The 27401-nt window shown below is 39.0% G+C and overlaps 1 protein-coding gene across 10 annotated transcripts in view; it reads right to left on the bottom strand.

Annotated features, from left to right (window-relative positions):
* Window positions 1-27401, bottom strand: part of Sox6 (SRY-box transcription factor 6) — a 546519-nt gene that overhangs the window by 358129 nt on the left and 160989 nt on the right. Inside the window, exon 1 of one of the 10 annotated variants that reach the window (XM_048460277.3) lies at window positions 12546-12649. The exons of 8 other annotated variants lie outside the window; for them this stretch is intronic. The gene's annotated coding sequence lies outside the window, so the exon portion shown is untranslated. Of the gene's footprint in view, window positions 1-12545; window positions 12650-27401 lie in introns of those variants that run through there. One more of the 10 variants, XM_048460276.3, reaches the window with a different exon arrangement.

The following is a 27401-nucleotide window of genomic DNA, read 5'->3' as shown; positions in this document are numbered from 1 at the left end:
TATTTGGCAACAGAAGAAGCACATTTAAAGGCTATTTTTTCCCTGCTTTTACCTAATTTGTCAGTTCACAGACAAATGTAAGTAGCAGCTTAAAGTATAGGAAAACTGATCTTGCTAAAAGCCAGAATAATAACTGAAGAGAAATAACAACCTCGAGTCTGGAAACAAAGGTGAAGACAGGAACCCTAATTACAGATACAGAAGTTCAAAAGACCCAGAGTTGTACAGAGGCAAGAGGTCAGCAGAACCTCCTCAGCTCGGGGGACAGATCAGGATTGAATGTTCATGATGACTGCTCTGAACCATCATGACAAACTGCCAAGAAATGAAACTGAAAAACCAGAAGATAAAACTATTCTATGACATCAGCTGCACACACATCACACCAGAACAGGAAGAGAGCTGTTCACATAAACATTATGTATTGCCATTATTGCGATTGTAATGCACACCATGTATGCACCACAGCGTACTCCTGAATAAACCTTAAGGAGCTGATTTTCTCTTTCCATTGTGGGTTCTAGGATTCAAACTCAAGTACACAGGCTTGTGCCACGAGAGCTCTTACCCGCTGAGCCATCTCACCCAGCCAGGAGCTGTATTTAATACTGGAGTTGTAGATCATTGCAATTACCTTCATTAACTTTCTGTGTTAGCTGCTTGAAAAATCAGCATGCATAGCTAAACGGTAAAAATATAGAGCTGACTCTTAAAAAGGAAGCCTAGAACTCAAGGAGCACATGCACATATGACAGGGAATAGTCACTGCCTGTTAGAATCCCTTCTCACATAACCTATGCTGTCCCTACAAGAAAAAAGCTTAACCAAAGTGTAACATTAAAAAAAAAGAATTGTTATTCAACAAATTCACCTGAATGCTAAAAGAGCAGTTAAGTGAGCATGCAGCTTAAATTATGGTCCATGTATGAGATGTGTGAGTCTTCTGTCTTTGCACAGACAATTCTGACACACCCTCATTCTAAGAGTTTTTAAAAATGTTTAAACAACACTGTGTTAAAAATGTTTAAACACATGGATATAATGGAGAAAGTTCAGGATGCGTCATCATAAATGAAGTGTAATTTACCTTCTATAAGACATTTACTGTGCTAGCAAATTTTGGTATTGTCATTAATTGCTGGAATTGCACGGATGATAGAGAAAGAATCAGAAAGTGAACTGCAACATCAAAAGAGAACCTGTGGCAACAATAACTCAATGTTGAGCCACAGCGGCTCTTGGAATTGTCCCACCACAGAGATCATGCCAGAAAGACACACAGCAGACACCAGAGGATGTTCCGTTACAAAAGTGTGAATCTTCTGGAAGTACAAATCATCTTCCACTTGTTTACAGATCAGAGCTCTTACTTTAGGAAGAATGAAAAGTCAAAGAATAAAAAGACACAAAGTCCTGGGCTACATTAAAATCTCAATAACTTTAAATACTTATATATTACCAGCATTGTGTTACAGTGCTAGCACAGATTGGAGATGGACTGAAGGAACACCCATTATGAGACTGACCTCTGTTAGAATCAGGGCTAGAATTTACAACATATGTATCCCATTCTAATTAATATTCAATTTACTCTTTTATAATTTTCCTAAAATTTGGTATCCCCAGATATGATGCTATAGCTGACTCAGCTAACTCAGCTAAAGTGAAGTTATTTCTTTCTTTTTATTTTTATTTTCCTCTGCCAGGAATTAAGGGCGATGAACACAATCTCTGAACACAGGTACATTTTACAGTGCAAAGAGGACAAACCCCAATCCATCCTGAAAGGGACTTCCAGAGGCATTTTATCCTTAGCAGTGTTACATTTTCAAGTCTTATTTCTGTCACTTAAAAGAAAAAAATGTTTCCATTAAAATGATAGTTTAAAAAAATTAATGAAAACAAATATCCTCCCCTTACTATTATGTCTGGGAGAATATTTTAATCCACTTTAAATTGGATATACCAAGTCTTCGAAATGCAAACTCCTATGATCACAGGAGACCACGAGAGTTTTGAGATCTTAAAGGAAAGAAGGGGATAATAAATACATTTCTGGTTCTGATTCATTTTTCCCTTGTTTGAATTAATTAATGCTGTGGAAATCCCAGGCAATTGCTATTTCATTTGTGACTGAATTGAGTCCAAAGGAGAAAAATATGCAAAACATTATTTAATTAAATTTTCGCAGTTTTTTCCTACTTCCTCTCCTACCAGCTGATACACATTCTAACTCAGAGGAGAGTTTCATGTTGGCAGCCTTGGGCAGCTTTCCTGTATTCAGAGCTCCGTGGTATTTGGAGTCATATTGTTCTTCAATTCAAACCCTTGATTGCAAGCCTGATGCTCCTGGTCTTACTTCAAAGCTATCTTCAGCTAACTTCAAAACTCAGAGGAAGATTGCATGTATTGGTATGCATAAGGCTCTTGAGGGAAGATGTGGTTTTTCTATCTTTTATTATTATTTTTATTTATTTGTTACTCATATATATAGATTTGCCTTTACCTTGGGAAGTATCATAATAGTGAGAATTGGAGAAATCTGTAAGTCCATTCATTTTTAATGATTTTTATTGCAACGCAAAAATACAAAATAGAAGTTTCCTTTCCTGATTCTAAGCTGAGAACTCTTGGAGGAGTGATGTTGAGAGGTAGAAGAGGTGGTGGTGGGAACTTTTTAATATCTACAGTGTAACCCCAAAACAATATCTAAGTAGGTTAATCCCCTGCTTTAAGAGCTTTGTCATCCCCCATTACCTACGGCACATGGACCTGTTGGATATCTATGTCCCATGTGTGATCTGATTGTGTGCTATCCTTCTGGTCTCATTTCCTGGCCCTTCTGCTCATATTAAGCAATGTCTTTGTATCTTAGAGCATCACTACTCAGTGGTTTCAAATGTGGGCGCATCTTAAAATAAGATGAAGGCCTTAAAAACTACTGATACCTGTATCTTACTTCCAAAGATTGGTTTTCTTGGTTAGTGGATAGCCTAATCATAGGGCCACTTTTATAAAAATAAATCTGGAGTAATGAGCAGGAGCAACGCTTGCCTACCATGTGTGGGGCCCTGGGTTTGATCTTCAACACCACAAAAAGATAGCAAGATACCAGGTTTCTTCCCAGGCTAGATGATTGCTTCACAGGTCTTTCCACAATTGCTTTCCGTTTTATTTTTTCAGGAAGGATCCCTTATTGAACCTGTGATTCAACAATTTGGATTTTCAGACCAGCAATCAAAATTAAACATCCCTCCCAGGAAGGAATAACTAAAGCAAGAGACCTTTTGAAAAGCCATGTGGAAACCTACTACTCTAGAAGTTTCCTAAAAAATATGCATATATAAAAGGAATTTAAATGGAGTTATTATATAATGTGGTAGAGAATGTCCCAACTAGATCTACATCATATGATTCCAAGTAAAACTTCTAGTTTCAGAAATGGGTTACATCTTGCTGAGTTGTTGGTCAAAGAAGTCCATAGACCCCAACATTACAGGCCATTGCCACTTGGTTACACTACTATTACTACTGCTATTGGTTACACTCCACAATAAGATGGCAAGGTACTATTGCTGAAGACACCACTTACTAATGCCATCAAACACTGAGAAATTTGGCTGATGATTAACTAGAAGTTTCACCCCTACTGACCAGTATTTATAGTGCTGGAAGTCTCTATACACACAGCCAGAGGTGAAAAGTAATCATCAATCTCACCCAACTACAAACCCTGTGATCAACAACAGCCATCTGCCTACAATATATACTGGTGCAAACATGGCACAAATTTTATGGGAGCAACCAACCACTTTTTGCTTGGATGTAAGGTCACTCTAAGAGTTGTGACCCACACCTGTTATACTCTTGAGGCTAAGAACCTGAGACTACATAGGTCCCTAGAGAAAAATCTATTTTCTAAATGAACATAGCAACAAAATAATTCCCAATGACATATATATAGATGACTCCATTACTCAGCCTTCACCCAAGAAGCTTCTTCTTACAGTCAATGGTAATTAACATATTAACCCACAACTGGATAATGTGCAAACAGTGAGAGATCTTGGAGTACTCATTCTTTAATCGAATATCTATATCAAATACTTCCTCTCAAAGTTTAGAGATCTACGTGGAAGAAGAGGTGGAAAGATTGCTAAGGACCAAAGTAAATGATTCCAAGGAAACAGCATCTTCCAGACACAACAGGGTAGATGCGCACATGAACTCACAGATACTGTGGAAGTACATACAATACCTGCACAGACTTAAGATGGACAAAATCCTGGCACAGAAAATGTGAACTGGACACCAAGTCCCACCCCTCACCAAGCTCTTTGCCTCTGACCCCTTCTGGGAGAAGGAAATTAGTGTTCTCCAATGGAGTGACGCTGGAGAACATATCCACCACGCTTCAGAGCAGGTCTCAAATAAACTCCATGGTGTTTGTCCTTTGTAATGGTTTGGTGACTTTTGTGTGTGTATCTTTTTAGGTTTTATTTATGTTGTTTTGTCTATTTGGTTGTTTTGTTTTAGAGAGAGAAAACATAAATATGGGGAGGGAAGGAGCTAGGAGTATTTAGGAAAGAAGAAAGAATATGCATGAAATTTTTTAAATAAAAGAATTTAACCATCAGAGTTGGCGTCACAAATGATTTAAGAATTATGCTCTTTCTACTTTTTGAAATATTTTTTGTAAGGCCAGTGGTTTGTTTTTTTTCTGAAATATTTGATAGAATTTACCTTTACCCAATGAAGCCATTTGGGCCTTGAGTTTTCTTTGCAGTATCTTTTAATTTGAATTAACATTCAACCTTTTTTAATACCCAAATTTTAATTAGCATTCAAATTTCTTTTATAAAAGTATTATTTAGATTTTCTGATTTATCTTTTATCACTTCTGGTAAGCTGTATTTCATGAAATTTATTTATTTCATCTAAATTGTACAATTTCTGGTCTAAAGGTGCTCATGAGCCCAGGAAGTAGTTATGTAACCTAGGCTAGAGCTGACAATCCTCCTGCCTCTGCCTCCCAATTGAACTTTTTACAACTGTGCACCAATAAGGAAAAAAATGTTTAATTTTAATTTTGCTTATTTCTATCACCTATGATGTACATAAATGTGCCTTTCCTTATATTTATATTGCTTGGAACTTAGTGGCTTTCTTAAATCTGTACTTTGGGGTCATCGTGTCTTCAGAAACTTTTTCTCTGGGTTCTGTCGGCAACAACACAGACTGGAGCCTGTTCTCAAAGTTGACATCTTAAAACAACAAACTTGCTCAGTTCCCTCCCTTTTTCTAAATACCTTCCAAGATTTGGCTTACTTCAAATGGCTTGTCAGTCCCTTTCAGTCATTACTTTTTGTGTACTTTTTCCCAAGGTTTTTCATTTTTTTAAATTAGTTTTCACACGTGCATTTGGTATGTGTGTGTATATAAGCATTACTGTATGTGCATGTATATGCCTATATATGTAGAGGCTAGGAGTTTTTCTCAAGTGTTTTTTCTCCATGTCTCTGTTTTTTGAGATAGGCACTCACTGAACCCGAAGCTTACCAATTTTCCTGGACTGACTTGCCAGTCAGTTCCAAGGATTCTTCCTATCTCTGCCCTCCTCCCCCACACTCAACTCTTCTGGGGTTACACATGCACTCTGCACCCAGCTTTTCCATGAGTTCTGGGGAACTGAACTCTGGTCTTCATGGGTTCATATCAAGCGCTTTACCTCCTAACCAATTTTCAGTGGACTCAAGTCACCTTTGCTTACTATTAGCCACTCTCTATACACAAATATATCTTATATTTTCCCAGTGACAAATTAAATGGTACCTTGCTTTATTCATTTACCCAAGCTCTTATCATACCTTACATTCCTAAAATGGTAGTGAATCTTTAATCTCTACCACAACCGTCATCTACCCAGTAAAAACCTTCCATGACCACCCCATTCTTGATTTATTCAGTCTCTATCACATTACCTATTTTATTAGTTTATGTGTCTGTCTTGCCTATGAATGTGTGAGATTCTTATAAACTAGCATTATCTAGATCCTGTATGTATGTGTAAAAACATGGGTTTCTTTCCGCAGAATGAGAGACAGAGAGAAAGAGAAAGTTTTGATGGTCCCCTTGATGCCTAGGATAGAGTAAACCACACACTGATGTTCAGTCAGCGAGCAAATGAGTGGATTCATGAGGGAAAGAGCCCTGAGAAGTCTCCTTATACAGACATTAGACCAAGGACCAAACATTCAATAAGCCACACAAATAAGGAAACAACATATTGGAGAAGATAAAAAGAGACTGAGTAATTACATATCCATATTTTCCAATGTAAATGACTTAAGAAAAATGGGCGGGAGAGAAGGATTAATCTTTGCTGAGTATGCGAGTACCAGGTACCCTTATCTACCCATAGGATTGTCTTGATCCTTTCCAGCTGCCTTATTTATATGCTTTTAAAGATAACTTACATTTTATCATTTCCAACTTTTAAACATCTAAAATTTTACTTGAGGATCTTTAAGCTGGATAACTCAGAAGTCTATGATGTAGCAATGGTACACACATAGCATAAAACCATGTAGAAGAAAATAAGGTAAAGTTCTGTAAACTAACGTAGCATTCCTGTCATAATTTCAAAAGAAAAAAGAACATGCAAAGAAAAAACCAACAGGTGTGAAAGGGGGAAGTGTTACCTAACCACAAATAAAACTGCATATTTCTAAATAATTGTATATGTTTATATATGATTATATAGGAAGAACTTTGGAGGCAAAAGACAAATTGAAAATGCAGTTATGAGAAAGTAGTTAATTTTGGAAGTAGAACAAAATTTAAGCTGAAGATCTTTAATTAATTTCTCTAATTAAGGAAATGTTTTCTTTTTTCATTAATTATTCATTTAAGAAGTGTTTGATGGTTCTTTAAGAAGTATCCAATGTTATTCTATGACAGAATTCACTGGACTATGATTAGTTTCATTTTTTAAATGTTTTTCACTTTTTTAATAGTTCCTAAATGAAGGGAACCTAAAATAACAGAATAATAAGGTAAGGCACTTAAAAAAAACAATTCAGTCCTTTTAACACACCAAACAGAGACCTTTAAAAAGGGATAAGTGAATCTGTTTTTGAATCTTCTCTTGTTAACTCAGATTAAAACACACCCTTGTTTGTTTTCAGCGCAGAGCTGAGGCCTGTGCTCCAGGCCTTGCATCTTCAGTGCACACCACTAAGCTACAGCCCAGTCCTGAAATCTCTACCCTCCTGTTTCCTCTTTTCATGCCCCAGTTCTCTGACATCCACTCTTTTGTGGTTTGGAGGCACCTGATGGAGTCTAAAATCCTCACTTGGACTAACGATAGACATCACTGCCTAACTACTAACATGTGAAAATGCACACCATATTTTTATTCCTAGTTTGAACAAGCCAGAAAGCAAACTTGAACTCATGAAGTTTGCATACTAGAAGAATGCATAAACACATGTCCCTTGGGTCAAGTCATTCCCCTTTCTGAGCTAAGAGACTTGAAGAAGACAGCTTCTTTTAAGAACTAACATTGAACTCTTTTGATATAGCTCGCCATTTTCTGCCAAGTGACAAGGCCTTCACTCTCAGCAAGGAAGCCCCTGTATTTTCAGCAACTATAGCTTACAAATGCCCTTCTGCATGCTTGTGACCATGGCTCACTGTGGCTCACACACTGGTGCACCATGGTATAAATTCTTTCTCATGTGGTTCCATCCTTGCTGTTTAGGCATTGTATTCTATTTTTTCTCTGTGTGTGAACTAGGGACGGAACCTGGCCTTCATGTATGCTAGGCACATTTGCTAGGCCAGTGCTCTACCACTGAGTCACACTCTCATCCCTCTTTTCTACTTTTATTTTGCATAAATGTCTGGCTAGGTTTAGCTAAGCTGGCTTTGAACTCTTTCAGGCAGGAACTGAACTCTTGCTGCAGCCTCTGGAATAGCTGGGGTTAAAGGTCTCTAGCATCAGGCCTGAGTAAGCTCTTACAATCTCTTAAATTCTGTTCTTGAGGATTAACGTGCCTGGTTCTTTAACCTCAGGACGCTTCTGCCACCATGGGCAGACATATTTCTCCTCAGCCTTTGTCCAACTGAAACAAAGAAGTTTGTCCTTCTTAAAGCACACTGGCTTTCTCAGGTAATCATTACAAATACCTCCTGGAATTCAGCTCAAAAAAAAAAAAGAAAAATCCCTCCACTTGCTACTTGCTACTTGTCTGGCCATGTGTATATATGTAACAGAAACACATATACGCTCTACTTCTTCTTTAAGATAATCTAAATGGACACCTTCATTTGAACAGTTAAGTATCTACCCACGAGGCCCAGGTCGCCTGCTATTACATGGTTTCACTGTTTCGTTCTTTTCCAGTTACATCTCTGCCTTATTTTGAATCTCTAGGATATCAGGCAAGGACCTAACTCATTAAACTTCACTCAGTAATCCTTAACATATAGTAAGTTCAGTGGTGTATCTCTATTGATTATAAGCATCTAGACAATTTGGTTCCATTTGTTAGAAATTATTAACCACTCAGCATTTTTAGGAAATGGGGGGGGTTACAAGTCAAAACATCTAAGATATATACCAAAGCCACTAAACACATCCTTTGCCTTTGGCCTGAGTCTCCATGGGGTCAGGGTGAGCAAATATTTATTTTTTCCTGGGAAGTTACATTTAGAAATTTCTTTAAAATAGGTCTCAGTCCGCTCCTGCTGGCGCTCTTGTGAAACAGTGACAGCAGAAGCCTCGCTGCAACTGCTTCCCAGGTTCCCATGAGAACTGTATAAGATGGGCTGCTGAGATGGCTGTGTAGATAAAGGTGATTGCCGCCAAAACTGACAACCTGAGGAGAAGAGACCCGGAAACCAAAGGATAGACTGTAAGAACCACCCTCAGAAGCTGTCCTCTGACCTCCAAGTGCTTGCTGGGGCAGAAGCACACACACAAAGTAAGTAAATAAATATCATAAGAAGAGGATCTCAGAGGACTTGGGGAGGGGAAATCATAATTAGAATATATTGCATAAAAAATATTTATTTTAATAAAAGGAAAACAATAAGTAAGTAAATAGTAAAGGAATAAAAATTTTAATTGTATAAAATGATACGTAAAAACTTTACTCAAAAGCATGAGCTAAATTCTTCATATCATCTTCTTCATTTTATCTTTTTCCCCTACCACTACCACCAAAAATATTTGAGTATAATAGCATAGCCTTGAACTTTAACTATAAATGTCAGCAAAGACATTTGATAAGTCCCACCTACCTCACAGACTGACTTCATTTTCTTTATTCAAACAAACAAAACAAGACAAGACAAAGCAAACAAAAAGCCTTACCCACCATTCTGAAAACAAAGCCATGTGACAGTATCCTGACAACTGTCCCCACAAAGGGCACTGCAATTCCAGTCACCTGCTGTAAAATCCAACAATAGATCTCACGCTTTTTATTTCCTCAGTTAAATCTTAAATTCCCCCAGATTTTAGGAGTCCCTTAGAGCACTTGTACAATAGAATTATAGCCACTGGACTACCCTAAAAACCTGTAGAGTTCCTGCGTCTCTACAAAAGAACTGCTGAGAATCTAAAGTCAGGCAGAACCTAGGGGGTCCTTACCACTTCCTCATCTCATTCTTTTACATTCGAAATGCAGAGTTCTTTCTACACTGCATATCCAAATAGAACAGTCGACAATAGATCCCCAATAGACCCCGTTTTCAGAGATTTATTTTCTTCATCTCAATCTCCCCTTTCCTTCTTTCTTGTTTACTATGTCCTCTTCCTGATAGTAACAGATACTTACTAAATGTCTCTGATGTGTAAGATCATGTGTGCTACTTTCCAAGAAAAATCTAATAACAGAATAGGCCATTCCAAAGCAAAGAAACAGTATCAAGCAAAAAAAGTTAAGCCTATCAATAGATCATTTAAAATGGCAAGATCTGCTATGAGATAAATTAGATAGGGTATTCGGCAAGAGTTTTGTAGGCAAATAGTTTTTGAATTGGAAGGATCAAGGACAATTTCTCTGAAGAAATGACTTTGAAATGAGGACATGAACTGCTGAGATGCCTTATATGCCCACAGCCTGAGCCCATTCCTAGAACCAACAAGAAGAAAGGAAAGGACTCTGAAAGGTATCCTCTGACCTCCAGATGTCCGCTGTGGCACACACTGGCCCATATCTACACCCTCTCTGCAAAATGAATCAAGAAATTAATAGGTCAAATTAAATGAAATAAAACTGTGACCTGAAGAAAAAACATGAAGGACAAGTCAGAATTTGCTGTTAAAGACCGGAGAGACAAGTACCGCAAGGGAGAAGAGAGCCTTCTGTGAAGATCTTGTGGCAGGAAATAAGTTGGAGGACTCAAGCAACTAACAGGAAACTGGTCCAGCCACTGTGTCAGAAAGGATGAAGAGCTGCTGCCAGCGGGGAGCTTCAGGTTCTGTGGGAAAGGGCCTTGACTTGTGGTGGCTGTTGCTTAGTTTATTTTAATCAAAGTATTGTGGGAAGCAAATGATCCAAAGAGTGGTAAGTAGGGATCTTCCTACTACACATGAACATGAAATTTGAGTCAGGTTAGAAAGAAAACAAGAAACTGGGGCTGGAGAGATGGCTCAGTGGTTAAGAGCACTGACGGTTCTTCCAGAGGATCTGGGTTCAATTCCCAGCACCCACATGGCAGCTTACAACTGCCTGTAGCTCTACCTCCAAGGGATCGGATACCCTCGCACAGACATAAATGCATACAAAATACCAGTGCACATAAAGTAAAAATAAATAAATCATTAAACATAAAAAAGAAAGCAAGCAGGAAATGAAACATCAGCTCAAGAAAATAGTTCCCTCTGGCATGGAGAGAGGACGCAGAACTGAGAGAGGCTTGGGCTTCGTGGTGACATTTTACTTCTTATGAATGTGGACATATTTGATATGCTATGCTATATAATTGATAGCTATATTTATATAACTGAAATTCCACAGTAACATTTGTTAAAGAATTAATGAATGCAAAGAATTTGCTGATTAGTTCCCTACCCTTCCCTTCCTTCCTGGTCTTATATTAAAGTCTCTGAGTTTTAAGACAAGCATACCAAATTCAGGTATTTTCCCTCTTACACATTCTGGTTCCTGAGCCTTGACTCTGTAGACTTTTAATATCAGATGCTAAGGGATCTTTAATTAGCCTAACTTTTGTTTTAGCATATACCTTAATCCTCACAGGTTTCCAAGAACCACGGAGCTAATGTGAGGATTAAATGAGCTAAGACATGCACTTAGCTCTAAGACCTACACAAATTTAACTAATATTCTCATTATTTCATTTACTATGCTCTGCTGTTCCCAGTCCTAAATATAGGCCAGGACATGAGAAATAAACACAAGCTAAGTTTGTGGCTCCCATGGTGTCCTGGTGATTCGAAAACACAATTTCTTATCTACATTCAAATGCGCTCACAGACACATGTGCACACACACAGCATATACTTCCAACTTCGAATTTATAGTTTTTTTTAAAAAAAGCTATCTTCACTCATTTAAGCATTAACTAATAAGATATTAACTTGAAGCGATGTTATCTCTAAAAACATACATTTTCAAAAGTGTTCATTTGTTGTACACAACTGCAATTGAGAGAAAGTGTCACTGACGTCTAAGAATAATAGCATCATATTCAAATTATTTATTACACAGGTTTTGAGAGTTCTCATTATGCCCCACATTACATTTTAAAGGCTTATTTCTGAAATATCGGGCAAAATTTCAACCTTACAGAATTGAATATTGACATCAATTTTTTTTTCAACAGGAACAGTCTTTGGTGAGAGAACATTATTAAAATCCTACCTTTTCACTTAATTTTCGTTGTACAAATAGCACAGATCTTCTCATTTCTCTTCCCTTCCAATTCACAAATACAATAAAAGCTGTCTTTAGAAAAGGACTTTAAATTAAACACAGCAAGGAAATGAGTCCTGGGACCCTGAAAATACCAAAACCTATGACAGTTTTTGTTTCCTCGATTTCTGGAAAATATCTCAGTGAATCTTTATATGAATGTTATGGTTTAAATTATATTAAATACCAAAGAGTCCAGCACGTGCTCTTGTGGGGAGAAAAAAGCAGAGACAGACACACAGAGAAAGAGAGAAAGACAGAAAAGAAAGCAAGTTTGTCACTGGAGATTCTTCAGTTTATATTACTTGAGGTTTGGACTTAGATTATCTTACTAATCATTCCTCCATGCCCACTTCCGTGTTCTTAATCAGCAATCTAATCGCGTATTTTCAAAATTAAATATATTTATCCTCTCATGCAAACACTTTCTGTGAACTTCTACCGATAAAGTGTACAGGGATCTCATCGACAAGAACATTAGAAACTTTTTAGAATGTTCTAGCAGCTTGTGAATTCATATTAGACTTAATTGTTTACATCAACATTCTACTCACTCAAAAATAAATATGAAATATTCGTGCCAAGTTTTGTTTTACTCACCAGGCTCTGCCATTCCACCCCACAGCCTGAACAATATTATCCGCTCGTTGGATACTCATTCTTGCTAAGTAAAAGGATATTTCTTCTCTAGCTGGATTAATAATCAACTTTCTAGATAGTTCATTTGTAATTCTCTTCTGGTTAACCCTTAGCACGACAGCAGTCTGTCTAATCAACTCACGAAGTGGGGAAGGAAAGAGGAAACTTAGCCGTGCGGATGACAAACGGAGAGGAAAAGAAAAACTGGGTAAGGCCAAAAAGAACCATCTGCCTCCCAGTTTTACAGAAAAGGTATAAATGTTTGTTAGACATTGCAAAAGCGCTCGGGTCATAAACACAGGAAGCAAGAGACTTGAGGAGAAAACCCTAGCAGGTTTACAGCACCCCAGGCCAGTGCATACCAGTCCGTGTTTACTGCGCTCTTGCATGCAGATAAACACAACTGGTCTCTGAGCAAAAGAAATCTCTTTCTTTTAGCAGAAAAGTCTGACTTTCCAATTCTAAACACCTCCTTCCTCACCCAACAGCGGTAGCCACTAGGTCCCCTGTCCCACAATAAGTGCTTCCTGACAATTTAGGGCAATTTTCTCCAAATGTGCTCTGCAAACACTTGAATCTGAATGATCTGGCATGCTAGTGAAATTGTAGAGACCTGGCCCCTATATCGCCAGTCCCAAGCACCCAAGGCTTTTCTAGTGTGCTCTTTAAAGGTTTAAAAGACCCGTCTAGAGAAATCATTTCTGACCTCCTGCCAGAGATTCCAGCACAAATTCTGAGGATTAAGAATGAAATTATTTACTCTTGCTGCTGTTAGTTTGACCTTGACCTTTCCAAGGTTTATTTTTATGTTTTTTAATTACATTCATGTTAGAGCCATGGAAACCAAGGCATAGGATGGCCCCTTGAGCCAGAGTTACAAGCAGTTGTGAGCTGCTGGGAACCAACTCTGGTCATCTGCAAGAAGAATACGAACACTTAGCCACTGAGCCATCTCTTCAGCCCTATGACCTTGACTTTTTGCCTTGATTTTAGACCCTAAGATTCTGCCTTGCTTTACTACGTGCAAATGGACTGGTCCACTGCAGGCTGGGTGCTGGTAGTTCTCCATAAGTAGATCACCCAGAAACTAGAGTTTATCCTCTAACTCTGTTTGGTGCTGGCATCAGACCCTAGGCTAGGCACAAGAGAGGCTTTTTTTTTCTGGTCTGCTTTGTGGAACACTTCAGCTCCTCTTTTGTGCCTCATTTCCATAATGGTCTATGCTTGCTGGTATCTAATGTCCGATCTCTTAGCTGACACACTGTGCTTACTGTGCTAACTTATTGACTCTTCCCAACCTAGTTTGCCCTTCCCAGTGTTCTGTACCTGCTCTGATGTCTAGTCATACACAGAGACTAGAATAACAGTGGTTTCTTGTGCCAAATGAAAGCCTGTGTGTACGGGAAAAATGAAGAAAGTAGAAGAGAGTCAAGAAAAGCTAAAGTCCTTGAGAAATAAAGTAGCAGCCCCAGGAAAATAAAAGCCAAGACCTAGGCACAAAACCCAGGCCTGTGATCTTGACAAGGGCAAAAGCTCTCGCAGCAAGATTGAGGGTTCAAAGCCAGTCCAAATGAATGACATAACAAGTTCATGTCTCGGGGGGCGGGGAAGGATCCACAAATAAAATTTTAAACTTTTTTCATTCTAAACATTTACTTTTATTTTCAAGGACTCTATTAAGGATGGCCAGCAAAAAAGATGATGATTTAATCCAGAGAAAAGGTTATAAAGTACCTCAAACAGTGCATGTATCTGCACCTGTGAGACCATGCATAAGTGTGGACACATGTATGTGGAGGCCAGAGGCCCATGTCAGGTGTCTTTCCTCAATATCTCTCCACTTTTATTTTTAAAACAGGGTCTCCCACTACACCTGAAATTCACCCATTAGGGAAGGTTGTCTGGCAAATGAGTTTCAGGAGTCTACCTATCTCTTCCCCAACTCCCCTAGAGGTGAGCTACAGATGTGCACCACACCTGGCTCTGGATGTGGGTCCCAAGGCTCTGAACTCAGGCCCTCATGCTTCTGTAGCAGACACTTTACCAGCTGAGCCACCGTCCTAGCTGTTGTTACACTGTTTTAAGGAAATGTATAAAATTAGCCCAGTGAAACAGTAAACAGAAGTTTGTAGGATGTTCTTCCTAAAGAAATGTTGGGGAAAGAACCAATATCACTTGGGAACAGGATACAGTAAAATCATCCCAAATTTTAATCAGATATTCTGAGATTGCAACCAGACCAGAGCCTTAGGAGTCTTATCAGAAGAACTTGAGGATGAAAAATAAAGAATGAACTGTAAGGCATGAAACATCTACTTAAAGCCAGAGTTCAACTTCATGTGGAAAACCTCAGGAAAACTCGATTAGCAACACAAATATTATGACTTTACTCAACTAAATAATAAGAATATATCAAAACTGGATCTAGATCCCAAAGCAGTTAAGCCCTATCTTGGAAAAACAAAACAAAACAAAACAACAACAAAAGAGTATTTTCTGTTCTTGCTGAGAACTGGGACTCAGTTCCCAGCACCCACACAGCAGCTTACAACTTCCTGCAACTCTAATTCAAGAAGAAGCCTTGCAAGCACATGGTGCATATACACTCACACAGATTCACAAGCATACATACACATAAATTTGAAAATAAACCAAAAATTAGGACAATGGAAGTCTTTGGTGATTGTACAAATCGATTAATAAGTGTTGCTCATATGTGTAATAAATCCTTGGCTTGAAATCTGCAAAATAAGCATTTCTATTTTCAAGTTTCACCCAATTTATTCAGTATTATTATTATTATTGAGACAATGAAATGGTGTAAGCATTGTTCTAGGCATGAGGAGTGGATGACTATAACTCCCTGTTACCACAAAGCTAGTATTCTGATGGGAAAGAAGATCAAGAATGTCAGAAGATACTAAACTGGTCAAGTCTGGAAACATACAGCATGAGAGAGGTCAGGGACACAACGCAAACAGGTAGACCTACCAGGGAGGTGAAAGCTAAATAAAGACATGAAAAAGAGATGGCACTTCGTGGGCTACTACAATTAAGAGGGGTTTTCTTTTATTAATAAAAAAACTACTTTAGCAATAAATACACCGTGCTTTTCTAAATTAATGTATACATGGCAATAAAAATTACAAAATGTTTAATTAAATAATAAAACACAGTATGATGAATTGTGTGCAGGCACATGATATAGTCATCTTAAAATGTCCTAAAAGACACTATTAACATGAACAAATGCAATAAAAAATGATTCCAACATAAAGATGTGAATTCTTTTTCCCACATACTCAGTATCTATTTGTTATATGCCTGGTAAAAGACAAGCACCATTCTGGGCATCAGAGGCAGAGCGTAAACAAACTACCACATTCTTTCTTCTGACACACAGAGATGAAAGGCTGAAATAAAGTGTCAGAGAAGGGCAAAGATTTTTCAATATGAAATAATAAAGTAAGAATATGGGTCATTTCCTTTGATATCTAAACAGCCTAAAATTTCCAAATACTTTCTGGGTGATTCCAAACATAAACTCTGGCATTTCTATTAATTTTATTAAATAATATCGTGGTTTGTACTTGCTTCTGAGTATCTGTTTAAGTATAGCACAAATCTATGCTCTAACTATAGTCTCCCAAATGTATATTGCATTTTCAAATCAGGTAAAAACTCTAATGTCTCAAAACATCTAAAAAAAAAATCGAATAATCTCAAGTCCTAGTCTACAGACAGAAAAACAAGAAACTAACAAATCTGCTGCCATTAAAAGAAAGGGTTAAAACCATTGATTGTAATAATAACTTGAAAGCACATCAGAAAAATGCAAGATGGGAAGGGGAGGTCTCTTGTGACCAGGTTTCTACCCCAAAGCTCATCCCTCCAGAGTTATCAAGATGTCATCTTAAACTGAACTGCCATATTTGTTTTGTTCCTGATATGGAAAGTTTCATTTATGCAAACAGAGCTTCAATTGCTATCAAAAATGTTCATCTGAATCCTACCACCATTACCAGATATTAGCTTTACCCTTCCTCTTCCAGTCACTCAGAGAACCAGTAAGCAAGTTAAACATGTTTGGATAATATTTCCTCATTTCTTTTTATCCAGGTTTTCCTATTTAGACAATATAGCAAATGAAGCCATTTAGCTCTAATGAGAAGGATTTCCATCTAATCTCTTCACTTTCCAAATCTAGGAATTGTGACTAGCTGATGACAAATGTCCTGAAACCTTGGAGTTTCATGACCGCTGTGTCAAGTCTATAAGATCTTACATTGAACTAAAGGGGCACAGCTTCCCCCAAAGAACAAAGGTTACCACAATGAGGATGGTACCAGGAGCGGGAGACTCGGATTAAAAGAGAATCTGAAATCTCCCCAACCCCTGGACCAAGTTCAGCTTCAACCAGAGTCATGGTGGGACAGCAGAAGGAAAAAAAAAAAATGAAGGTTTCTAAGATCATCAAAGACAGTCTTTTTTGTTTATAAAATACAACAGTCCCTTCCTTTAATCCTTTTAGTTCTACACACACACACACACACACAGAGAGAGAGAGAGAGAGAGAGAGAGAGAGAGAGAGAGAGCGCAAAACTAAATGTTTTTAATATTGATATGGATGGAAAAGAGAAGTCCATCATTTTGCTGAACTAAAAGTATTTTGACCTGGGAGGGTGACTTGGTTTTGAGGATTTTAAAGAAATGGCGCTGTGTTCAGTCTTTTCCTATCACCATCCCCATATACAAAGGCCCTAGTAGATCCTAAAATTGGCCATTTTTTTATGTACATAAAAAAAATCATGCTGCTATTGCAGCAACATCTAAACAGTTTCCTGTAAACTTTCTGGGATGGAAGTCATAGAATTTATGGTAAAACCCTGTGGAGTGCTGAGACAAATTTCCTTCATATTTATCATTCATTTTATTCTGTGTGCATTTTAAGGGAAACCTTTTAAGGGCACCAATAACGGGAGAAAGCGACAACAACTAAATTTATTGTTAAGTATCACATCACTGATCCTCCGGGGAGCCCAAAGAGGAAGCTTAAATCAGGCTCCTCACATGCTGGAGAGGTTCCCAGGGATGTGCTGAGCACAGAGGCGCGCCATCCAGAGCGCACTGGAATCTCTGCTGGCGACAAAGAACTGCCACTCTAACGGAGCAGATCGGAGTCACTCGCTTTCTCTCTTCCTTTTTAAAAGCATAGTACAAATTCTCTCCCCACACTTCTCCCCCCCACCCCTACCTCCTGTTTCACCTGACTAAACCGTAGGTATTTCTCCCATCACCTGACTTAGAGACTGGCTTGAAATATTAGAGAGGGAAAAAAAAAAAAAAAGACCCACAATCTACCATTGTTTCAGCAGACAGCAACCTTTCGTGTCCTTGAGGCTCACCGTGACCTTTTCATCTGTCCTATCCAGCGGTCTCTCCTAACAACTACAACTGCACTCAGTTGGGCTGAATTCCAGATTGTCATAAAAAGAACCCTGTCCTTTCAAAACAAAACCAATTTTTACACCAAGGTGGGGGAGAAACACAAGTCCATTGTTCCCTCCCAGATGGAAGTTGGAGTTACTAAGGCAACTGCTCTAATCCTCCTTTTTACCACCTTTTTCACATCGCTGGCCTATCCAGTATGCTACCTTTTAACTCATAAGCTCAAAAGCTGGTAGTCTAACTGGCTGCCCTAATTAGCTACGATTTTCACACTACAGACAACATGATGAGCTAATCGAAATTTGCAAAATAATGACGTACCTCCAGCAAATATTCCTCCTCCTGAGGCCCAGTCTTAGAATAACAATAATGAGACCATTATTAGAGAAGGGCATTAAAATGCTGCACTGCTGCTAAACAGAGAACTTAATTGTTCTGGTCTTGTCCATTGAATCAACAACCTATTGTTGTGGACTTGAGAAATAAAGGACTTGAGAATGGGTGCCATGATGATTGGTCTGCGGCCATACCAGCGCTCTGTACAATTGTTTGCTTTTCAAACTCTTGATGGACTAGTAGTTTTGTTTAAAAGTAACATAAAAGGCGATTGTCTGGATTAAAAAAAAAAAAAGTCCTATTTATTGAAATCCTTAGAAGCAGTTGCATGGATTTGTTCCTGACCCCTGAGATAAAGACACAGTGATCATAATAGCGCCATTTGTGGAGCCCGGTCACCACTGCCTACAGTAACACGAGATAAGAGACTGTCTTTTCTAGCTACAGTAGGAAGGAAGGAAGTACTTCTGAGCAGAAAGCAAGAATGATGAAAGGTCAAATGCTGGAGAAAGCTCATTAATCTCTGAAAGGGAGACTTTAAAAAATAATGCTAATTTAAGAATTCTGTGTAATTGCATGTAAAAAGCATGCAGCTTTTCCTCCCTGCCCACCCCACCCCCAACCCTTGAGATTCTTTCCTTTGGTGAAAGACAATTAAAATAAAATGATTATTAAATAACCTAGGCAACATGTCTGGGGCAACCTGGAGAATAAGAAACCTAAAGGCTTTCAGGTCGCTATTCTTGTGCTCACCTCTTGTCTGCAGCAGAACTAATAAAACACTGGAGTTAAAGGTTAACTACTGTAGGATTCTTACAGGAGAAAAGCCCTGTTTACACACTGGAGAACTGTCTTCCATATGGAGCCATGGCTGGCTTTCTGTGAGGTCAGGCCAGGAGCTCCATGTGGGACTGTTGAGTGGGGGGTGTATTTTGTTGTTAGTATTTGGAGTCTGTTTGTTTTTTAAACCAAGTGAAAACTGCATTATATATAAAAAAATGTATTAAATTGTAAATAAGACCTCTTGCTTCCTTCAGTCTGTGCTTTGCTCCATTTATCTTCATCTTGTTAGGCTAAATTAATTAACAATCTCACTGCTGCACACTTTCTCTTTTCATTACATCAAATAATGCCGGGCATGTGGAGAATGCCTTCACCACGGGAATTCTGCAACTGCAGGACCAGAAGAGTTCCTAGGTATACATGCAGTCAGATTTTCTGGTGAGTATTTATTCAGTGTGCCTTTCACAGTTAACAATCAATTAAACACTAACTCCTGAATGTATTATCATAAGAAAACCATTTCCAAATAAAAGAAAAACTAAACTAAAAGTTGCAAGACACTTTAAACACAGACACACACGTGCACACACACATACACGCACATGCACATACACACACATACATATTCCACTACCAAGTCTCACTGTCCATTTCAGCTAAAATAAACTTTCCAAATTTGGCAGGTGTGTTTTCACAACCGCAACGTGAGGCTGCACGGAAGGCTGAAAAGACACACCCCGCACTGTTCCGCCCCTTGCCTTGGAATGTCTAGCATGTGATAAATTGCATGATTAGAATCGCACTGGTCAGTCCCATTATTTTAAATCTGTGAGTGCAATGTGATCAGGACTTTTGTAAGTTTCTTTTCATCCTGAAACCCTGTGGCATCTGGGGCTATGCAAATGGACAAAAAACGTAAAGCCCTTTTTAATCTTTTCCTTCATCAACCGGTGCTTCTTTCTCCAATCACAGCTTTGTGCGTGATATCTTTCTGCTAGCATTTCTTATTTAATTAAAACAGACACTGACAGAAGGACATGGATTAGTACTGTAATGATGCATTTACTCAGATTAATCGGAGGCTCCTTTTAGAGTAATGGCTTAAACAAAGAACAAAAGGAAATTGTTATGAAACAGCCTTTTATCCCAGGCAAAGGTCGCATTATGAGGTTTTTAATTTTGTCAGCTTCTGTTATGCTCTGCCTTGCTAGTGGAACATGAGAAGTGCTTTTACCCCCAATAAAACCAGTTATTATAAAAACAGCCATTAAAGCTGCAAATTAAAATGTCTGATTTTCAAACAGGTTACTTAGCTTTCAGAATCCTCTAATTAGCATGTCGTGCATTGTTGTGAGGGAGAGGAGACTAAAAACACTAATGACCTACCGCCAGGTGACCACACTGCTGCACAAAGTAGGAGGACCTTCCCAGGAACTGGATGGGCTAACCAAGGATAAAGTAATAAGGACTTTCTCAGGGAACTGGCTAAGTTAACCAAGGGCAGGAGCTGGCCAATGCCCTTCAAGTACAGCTCCAGAAACAAAAGGCCATAGCTTCCCGGAAGCAGGCTGCAAGACTGCCAATGTTGAAATGATTCTCAGCCAGCTCCTTTTTCTATCAGCACCAAAATGAAAGCAGACTTCTTTCACACACACACACACACACACACACACACACACACATATACAAAGGAAAGGAAAGGAAATAGCAGTGCTTTACACAACACTTACATTAAGGAAAACAACAGCCTTCTGACTTCCAAGGTCAAAGTGCGAAGCAAAGAATTACTCACTCAATAAAACTTGCTGTGACTCTTGTTAACCAGCCTTCCCTCTCTTGGATAAGCTAGATCTGCCATGTCTGCAGTTAAGGTTCAATAGCTCAGTCTATACTCACAGTGTTTATCTATACTGTTCTTTCTTTAAATGGTCTGGAGATAAAGTAGGTTTTACTTTTCTGAGCCTCACTTTTTCTCATGCTATTGACTCTACTTGAAACTAGTTCTTAGTTAAAAGCTGCTCTTGACTAAAAATAATGATGACAGGGATAAAAACTAAATACAATGACAGGGATATAGATTTTCATAGCTGTACATCACAGATGGAAACACTCAGTAGAATAATCTTATGGGACTTCACACCACACTTTCACACACAGCATCTCCCACTAACCAAACTGCCCTTATAAGTCTATAACTCTTCTCATATATATACTGTATATACTCAACTCAATCACGTACCTGTATCATTCTTTATAGACTATATGACTCCACATTCTAGAAGGCTACTATACACTGGGTCCATGCTCAGACTGGGGAAGGAGTACCTTTAAAATCCCACAAAAAGAATACCTACTTTATCCACACAAGTACCACTGAATACTTTGCTCTCTGAAGTTCCTGAGACCAGCAGTGGTTAAGGTTTCCTCTTTTCTCATGCCAGCCAATGTGAAACAAGCTGTAGTGGGATAGCAAGAAGCAAGTAACTCAGAATCATTAGTATCATTAGTTGAGTTACATCCTTGGGAGGCTAGGTTATCTGAGATTGTATGATACATTTATGAGTATAAGAACATTGAAAAGTTTAGCCACTGAAAAACAGTGGCTTAAGACAATTTATTTACTCACATGTGTATAGGTCATCTGATTTTAGGTGAGTTCATGAACTTACCTTCAATGGCTGACTTTTTCGGTAATCTAGGATGGCATGGTAAGGACAGATGGGGTCACTAAGCTATACCTCCTCCATCTTATCCTTCATTAGGAGAGCTCAATCTGACCAGTATAGAAACCTTGTCTGTGACACATTTGCTCAATGACTAATACTTCAAGGGGGGAAAGGACGCTGTGAAATTTCATGGGAAAGGCTATGAATATGAAAAAGAATGGAGAATAACCAGGTTTTAAAATGTCACCCTTAGCAAAGAAGTCAAGGTCACTTACACGATGACCAAGGCTCTGCAGAGGGTTCCAGTTCATTCCATCGTAACCAATGTTGTGGAAAGAGCCATTCAAAGTGATGGGACTTTCACTTTGATAGTGAGAAAAGCTCTTCACAATGAACAAACAGTCCTCTCACATCTTGTCTCCACTGATTTTCAGAGAGAAAACTCAGGCCTATACCAATTCAATACAGATTTTATGTTTTGATATATGTGAGTCAGCTACACACTAATAAAAGAAGATTTCAAAGCTACAAACTTCTGTGATCCAGAGTCTCCAATGCCACACACAGTATTAACTAAGTTTGGGGAAACATGTAACACAGGGTGGTTCTTAATCTGAGGGTTGCAACCCTTTGTGGGATCTAATGACCCTTTTACAAGGGCTGCCTAAGATTCATAACAGAAGCAAAATTAGTTATGAAGTAGTAACAAAAATAATTGTAGGGTTGGGGGTCACCACAACATGAAGAACTGTATTAAAGGGTCACAGCATTAGGAAGGTTGAGAACTGCCATCCTAACAGATGATGAACCTATATTTTCCTTAGATCTGTATCTCAGGACTGTAGAAAAAGGCAGAAAAACTAAATCATAGTCCTTTACTATAACAGTGTTTCAATACCACAAGAGCAAAATTAGAATGTATTTCTTAAAGATTATTTTCAAACCTTAGTCCATAGCAGTCCCAAAACTACTGTTCCTCCCACATCCTCAACTAAGATAAAGGAGGGCAAAGGAAACAGACCTGACGGCAGTACACAAGAAGGCACACTTGAAGACAATTAAGAAGCTAACTGAGCACTCTGTAGATTCTATGTTTGGTCTTAAAGGTGAAATAAGAGTGGGAAAGGCATCTACAGTGACCGTACCTCCTCCACAAGCTGATCTGGCAGACACACTACATAACTCTGGGGGGTTACCTAAAGCCAATCACCAGTCAATCTACTCACAGAGGCCTACCCATTAAGAGTAGAGCTGATAACAGTGCAGGATCACTAAACTCTATTGCTAGGGAAATCTAATCCTATAGCATTACTGAACACTTCCTCCTGTGAGCAACTAAAACAGACAGCAGAGTGAGTCTCCAGCACCTTCAGACACTGATCCCTCTGAACCAACACTGATAAAGGCTGCCAAAGCCAGCAATGATACTCAAGGAACAAAAACATAAAGCCAATAAGAGAGAAGAGTAGAAACAGAATACAGATGTGGGATAAATATTGCTTAAGGTATTTTGAAAAATCTATATGGAAACCTATAACAGTAGAAGGTTCCTAAGTAGTATACACACATTAAAAAGTATAAATGAAGTTACCCTAAAATGGGATGGTAAAACCCTAACTAGACACCACATACTACCAAATAAAAGTACCAATACCAGGAATAGATTATCTCTTTTTGAATTGTTGGTCCTTGGGATCCCAGAATCCTCTAAACATTACAGAATATTGCCAGTGCTTTTGATTACCCTCCAGAAGTTAACAATAAGTTTCTATCGCTGAATACACCACATACTTGAATCATAAGCATGAAAAAGTAAAGTGTGTAATGATTTGTAAGCTTCAACCATACTAGCTAGTATTCACAGTGCTGGAAGGTGTCAAGAACACTACTAAAGAAAAAAGGTAATCACCAATCTCACCCAGCTGTGAACCCTGTCTGGCAAGATATACCTTCTCTTCTAAGAGTGGCACAAATGCTATTAGCCAATCATTTTCTGCCTAGATTTGAAGCCTTCTCCACAAGATGGACCCCAAAGTTCACACTGGTAAAAGTGGAAAAAAAATCCTGTGGTCAGGTAAGTCATAGGCTTTAGGGGAGAAGCTACTATTATTACTCTGCTAAAGAAACATAGCATTGAAATGACTCCTAATGACTTGTTGTTATATCCATAGATCAATATATCATTCAACACACATCAGCAAAGCTTCTTCTTTAAGTAGAACTGCAGAGAACCAAAACTGGACAACATACAGAGAATAAAAGACTTTAGAGCCTTGGCCCTAAATGAGACATCTGTATCCACTTCCCTTGACATTCACAGAAGAGGGAGCAGAAGGATTATAAGAGCCAGAGTGGACAGACGACTCCAGGGAAACTGCATTATCCAGTCACAACAGGCAGATGCACATATGAACACACAGCACTTGTGACAGCATGCATAAGACTTCCACAAGCTCAAGCCAGACAAAGATCCTAGCATGAGTTCAGGGAAGGTGGACAAGTAACCCCACCTCTGCCTGAGGAGTACTGGCATTTGATAGCTTCTGTGAACGGCAAGGAGCTGGTTTGAACAGGAATGGTCCCCATAGGCTTGTATGTTTAAATACCCAGTTAGTAGAACTATTTGGGAAAGACTGCTGGAGGAGATGTGTCATGGAGTAGGGACTGAGGCTCACCTCAAGAGGTTTTAGGGGAAAACAATATTAGTAACTGGCCAGAGACAATTCTTGTGCTATCTTAATAAAGAATGTGGCTGCCTTCTGCCTCTTCTCCTAAGAATTTTCCTGAGGCTAAATTGAAATGCAATGAACTAATTTCTTTGGTGGGGAAGATTTCAAGATAGATTAATATTGACTCTGTTGTATGGTTATTAGTAATCATTCTCACATAGGTTTACTATTTAAAAAACTAGCAGGGAAAAAAAGAAACAGAAAATGTACAAAAAATACAAAGAAAAAGAGTACCAAGAAAATAGGACGCTAGAGCCAAGGCTTGTGATGAACAAGAAAAGGAGATTAAGAACAGGCCTGATTGCCTTGGATTGCAAATATGATTTAAGACTCATCCTCCCAAGTGGGCAGCAGAATTTGGCAATGTTGTCCATGTGGCTTTGGCTTTAGAGTCATGAGGACACATGAGCAATAGGGTTGTGGACTCTTGCTCTGAAGCTAAGGAAAGCTGCTGTGGCCAGGAATGTGGCAACGGAGTCCCTTCATGGAGGCCCTAAGAGACCATTTTGTGAAGCTGTGAAAATGAAACCTGGATTATGTTGGCAACTCTAAGATGTTAGGTGACAGAGCCATGGGATGTCTGCCAAAAAGAGCTACAGACAGGGAGTGGAACCAGCCCAAGAGAGAGAAGTGTGTTGTAGGCAGCAAAACTGAAGGGAAGAGCCACCTAAGCCCTCTGACAGCAGGCATGGAGCTACAGGATTTGTAGTTTGCCTTACTTTGGTCACACATTTCCGCACTGTGCCCTGTTGTGTCCACAATTTCCTCTGAGATTAAAATATTCCATAATTAAGGGATGCTCCTTAAGTAGGAAGTAAACAACAAAAAATAGCTCCAGGAAGTCCCTGAAACTGACCCGATTCACTAAGCCCCCTCCCTATAAGAATAAGCAATAAAAGCTGAGTATACCTCTAGGGTTATCCAAATAGATCTGCAGAGAAGACTCAGAGACCATACCAGCTGTGTGGAAGAGAGTTAGACCAACTGAGGGTCCTGGAAAGGACACTCTCCAACCTCTTGAACTGCCTACAAAGTGTGCTCCAAGTTCCCTGCCTTGTGAGCTGGCACCCATGCTGGGGTGGGCTTTGGTGAAGCAGCTGTCTTTCAGTCATTTCTGTTCCCATAAGTAACCCCCACATCCATGTTCCTGTAAGCAATCCCAATAAAACTTACTGGTTCACCAACCTATACTTTGGTGCTATCTGTACTTTGGTATGTCATAGGCGCCATCTCTGGGATGAGTAGAGATGTATTGTGTCTCCCCAGGAAAATATCTCAATCTCTTTTTTGGAATAACAATTCATATTCTGTGACATTGTATGTTGGAAGTATATAATTTGCCTTTTGATTTTCGGGAGGTTACTGGTAAGAGAGCACCTTGAGTCTTAGAACTTTGAACTTTTTTCCTATTTATTTACTTATTTTTGGTTTTTTGAGACAGGGTTTCTCTGTAGCTTTGGAGGCTGTCCTGGAACTAACCCTTATAGACTAGACTGGTCTCAAACTCACAGAGATCCATATGTCTCTGCCTCCCAAGTGCCAGAATTAAAGGTATGTGACACCACTGCCTGGCTGACATTGGACTTTTAAACAGGGTTAAAATGCAAACAACTATGAGGTATTTTGAAGTTGGACTAAGAGCATTTTACACGCTATTAGCCATGTGCCTATGGGGCTCATTGAGTGGAATGAGGTGGTCTGAATGAGAACGGCCCACACAGGCTCATATGTTTGAATATTTAGTGCCTGGTTGGTAGAACTATTTAGAAAAGATTAGGAGGTGAAGCTTTGCTGGAGATGTGTCACTGGGCAGAGTCTGCAGCTTCAAGAGCCTGGCACCATTCCCAGTGCACTCTCTGCTTCCTGTCTGTAAATGGAATGTGAGCTCTCAACAGCAGCTTACCTGCTGCTACACTCCCCACCATGATGGTGATGCACTCCTATCCCTCTAGAACTGTAAGCCCCAAATAAACCCTTTCTTTTATAGACTGCCTTGGTCAGAATGTCTTATCACAGCAACAGAAAAGTAACTAACACAGGCAGATTCAGCTTTCTTTATGGTGTGAACCCTGGTATATTGACTACACTCCAGGATAAGATTCACTCCTAAGAGAGCTGGTCAGCACAAACTGTACTCAATAGGGAGTGGGAGAGAGAGGAAAAGGAGGAGGAGGAGAGAGAGCTTCCACAGCTTTTCTGGATATGGAGGCAGAAGTAGATCTGAGAAGAGTAGGGGGAAGGGAAGGTGAATATGATTAAAATATATTGTTTAAAATTCTCAAATAAATAATTAAAATATTATTGTAAAAATAGACCAGCAAGGCCCACTACTGCATCTGAAAATTAAAAGAGAAGTGCTTGAAGAAAGCTATCTTGAAATTTTCCTACCTAGAGAAAAAAATAGCATAAGAGAGACCATTTAAGTGTCTATTGCTCTTCTGCATCAATTTACAACTTATCTTAACAATGATTTTGTTTTAAATCAAAGCCCTAAGTTATGGTTTGCATTTTGTCAACAAGTACAGCACAGGCAAGCATTGCGCTGGCTTTCCATGTCTGATCCTCCATCTTCTAACCTTCATCGAGTTTCTGTCATTAGGGTAGCAATCCAAGAGCACAGAACAGAAGAAAGGAATAAGTCCCAGCGAGAGTCACAGTAGCATTGTGTCTTCACTGACACTGGGTTCTAAACAAACAAATAAGCCAAGTTCACAAAATGGGGCCAATTGTTCTCAGGAAGGAACTTGACTTTAACTAGAAATTTCCATTAAAAGGCTCTTTGCTTTGACAGAGAGGAAAGTGAAAGATAAACACAAGGGTATCATAAAAGCAGGGAACTATAGAGGAAAAGATAG

Source organism: Myodes glareolus, chromosome 7 (genome assembly GCF_982192425.1).
Source record: "Myodes glareolus chromosome 7, mMyoGla1.1, whole genome shotgun sequence".
NCBI lineage: Eukaryota > Metazoa > Chordata > Mammalia > Rodentia > Cricetidae > Myodes > Myodes glareolus.
This window is presented reverse-complemented; position numbering and strand designations above follow the sequence as displayed.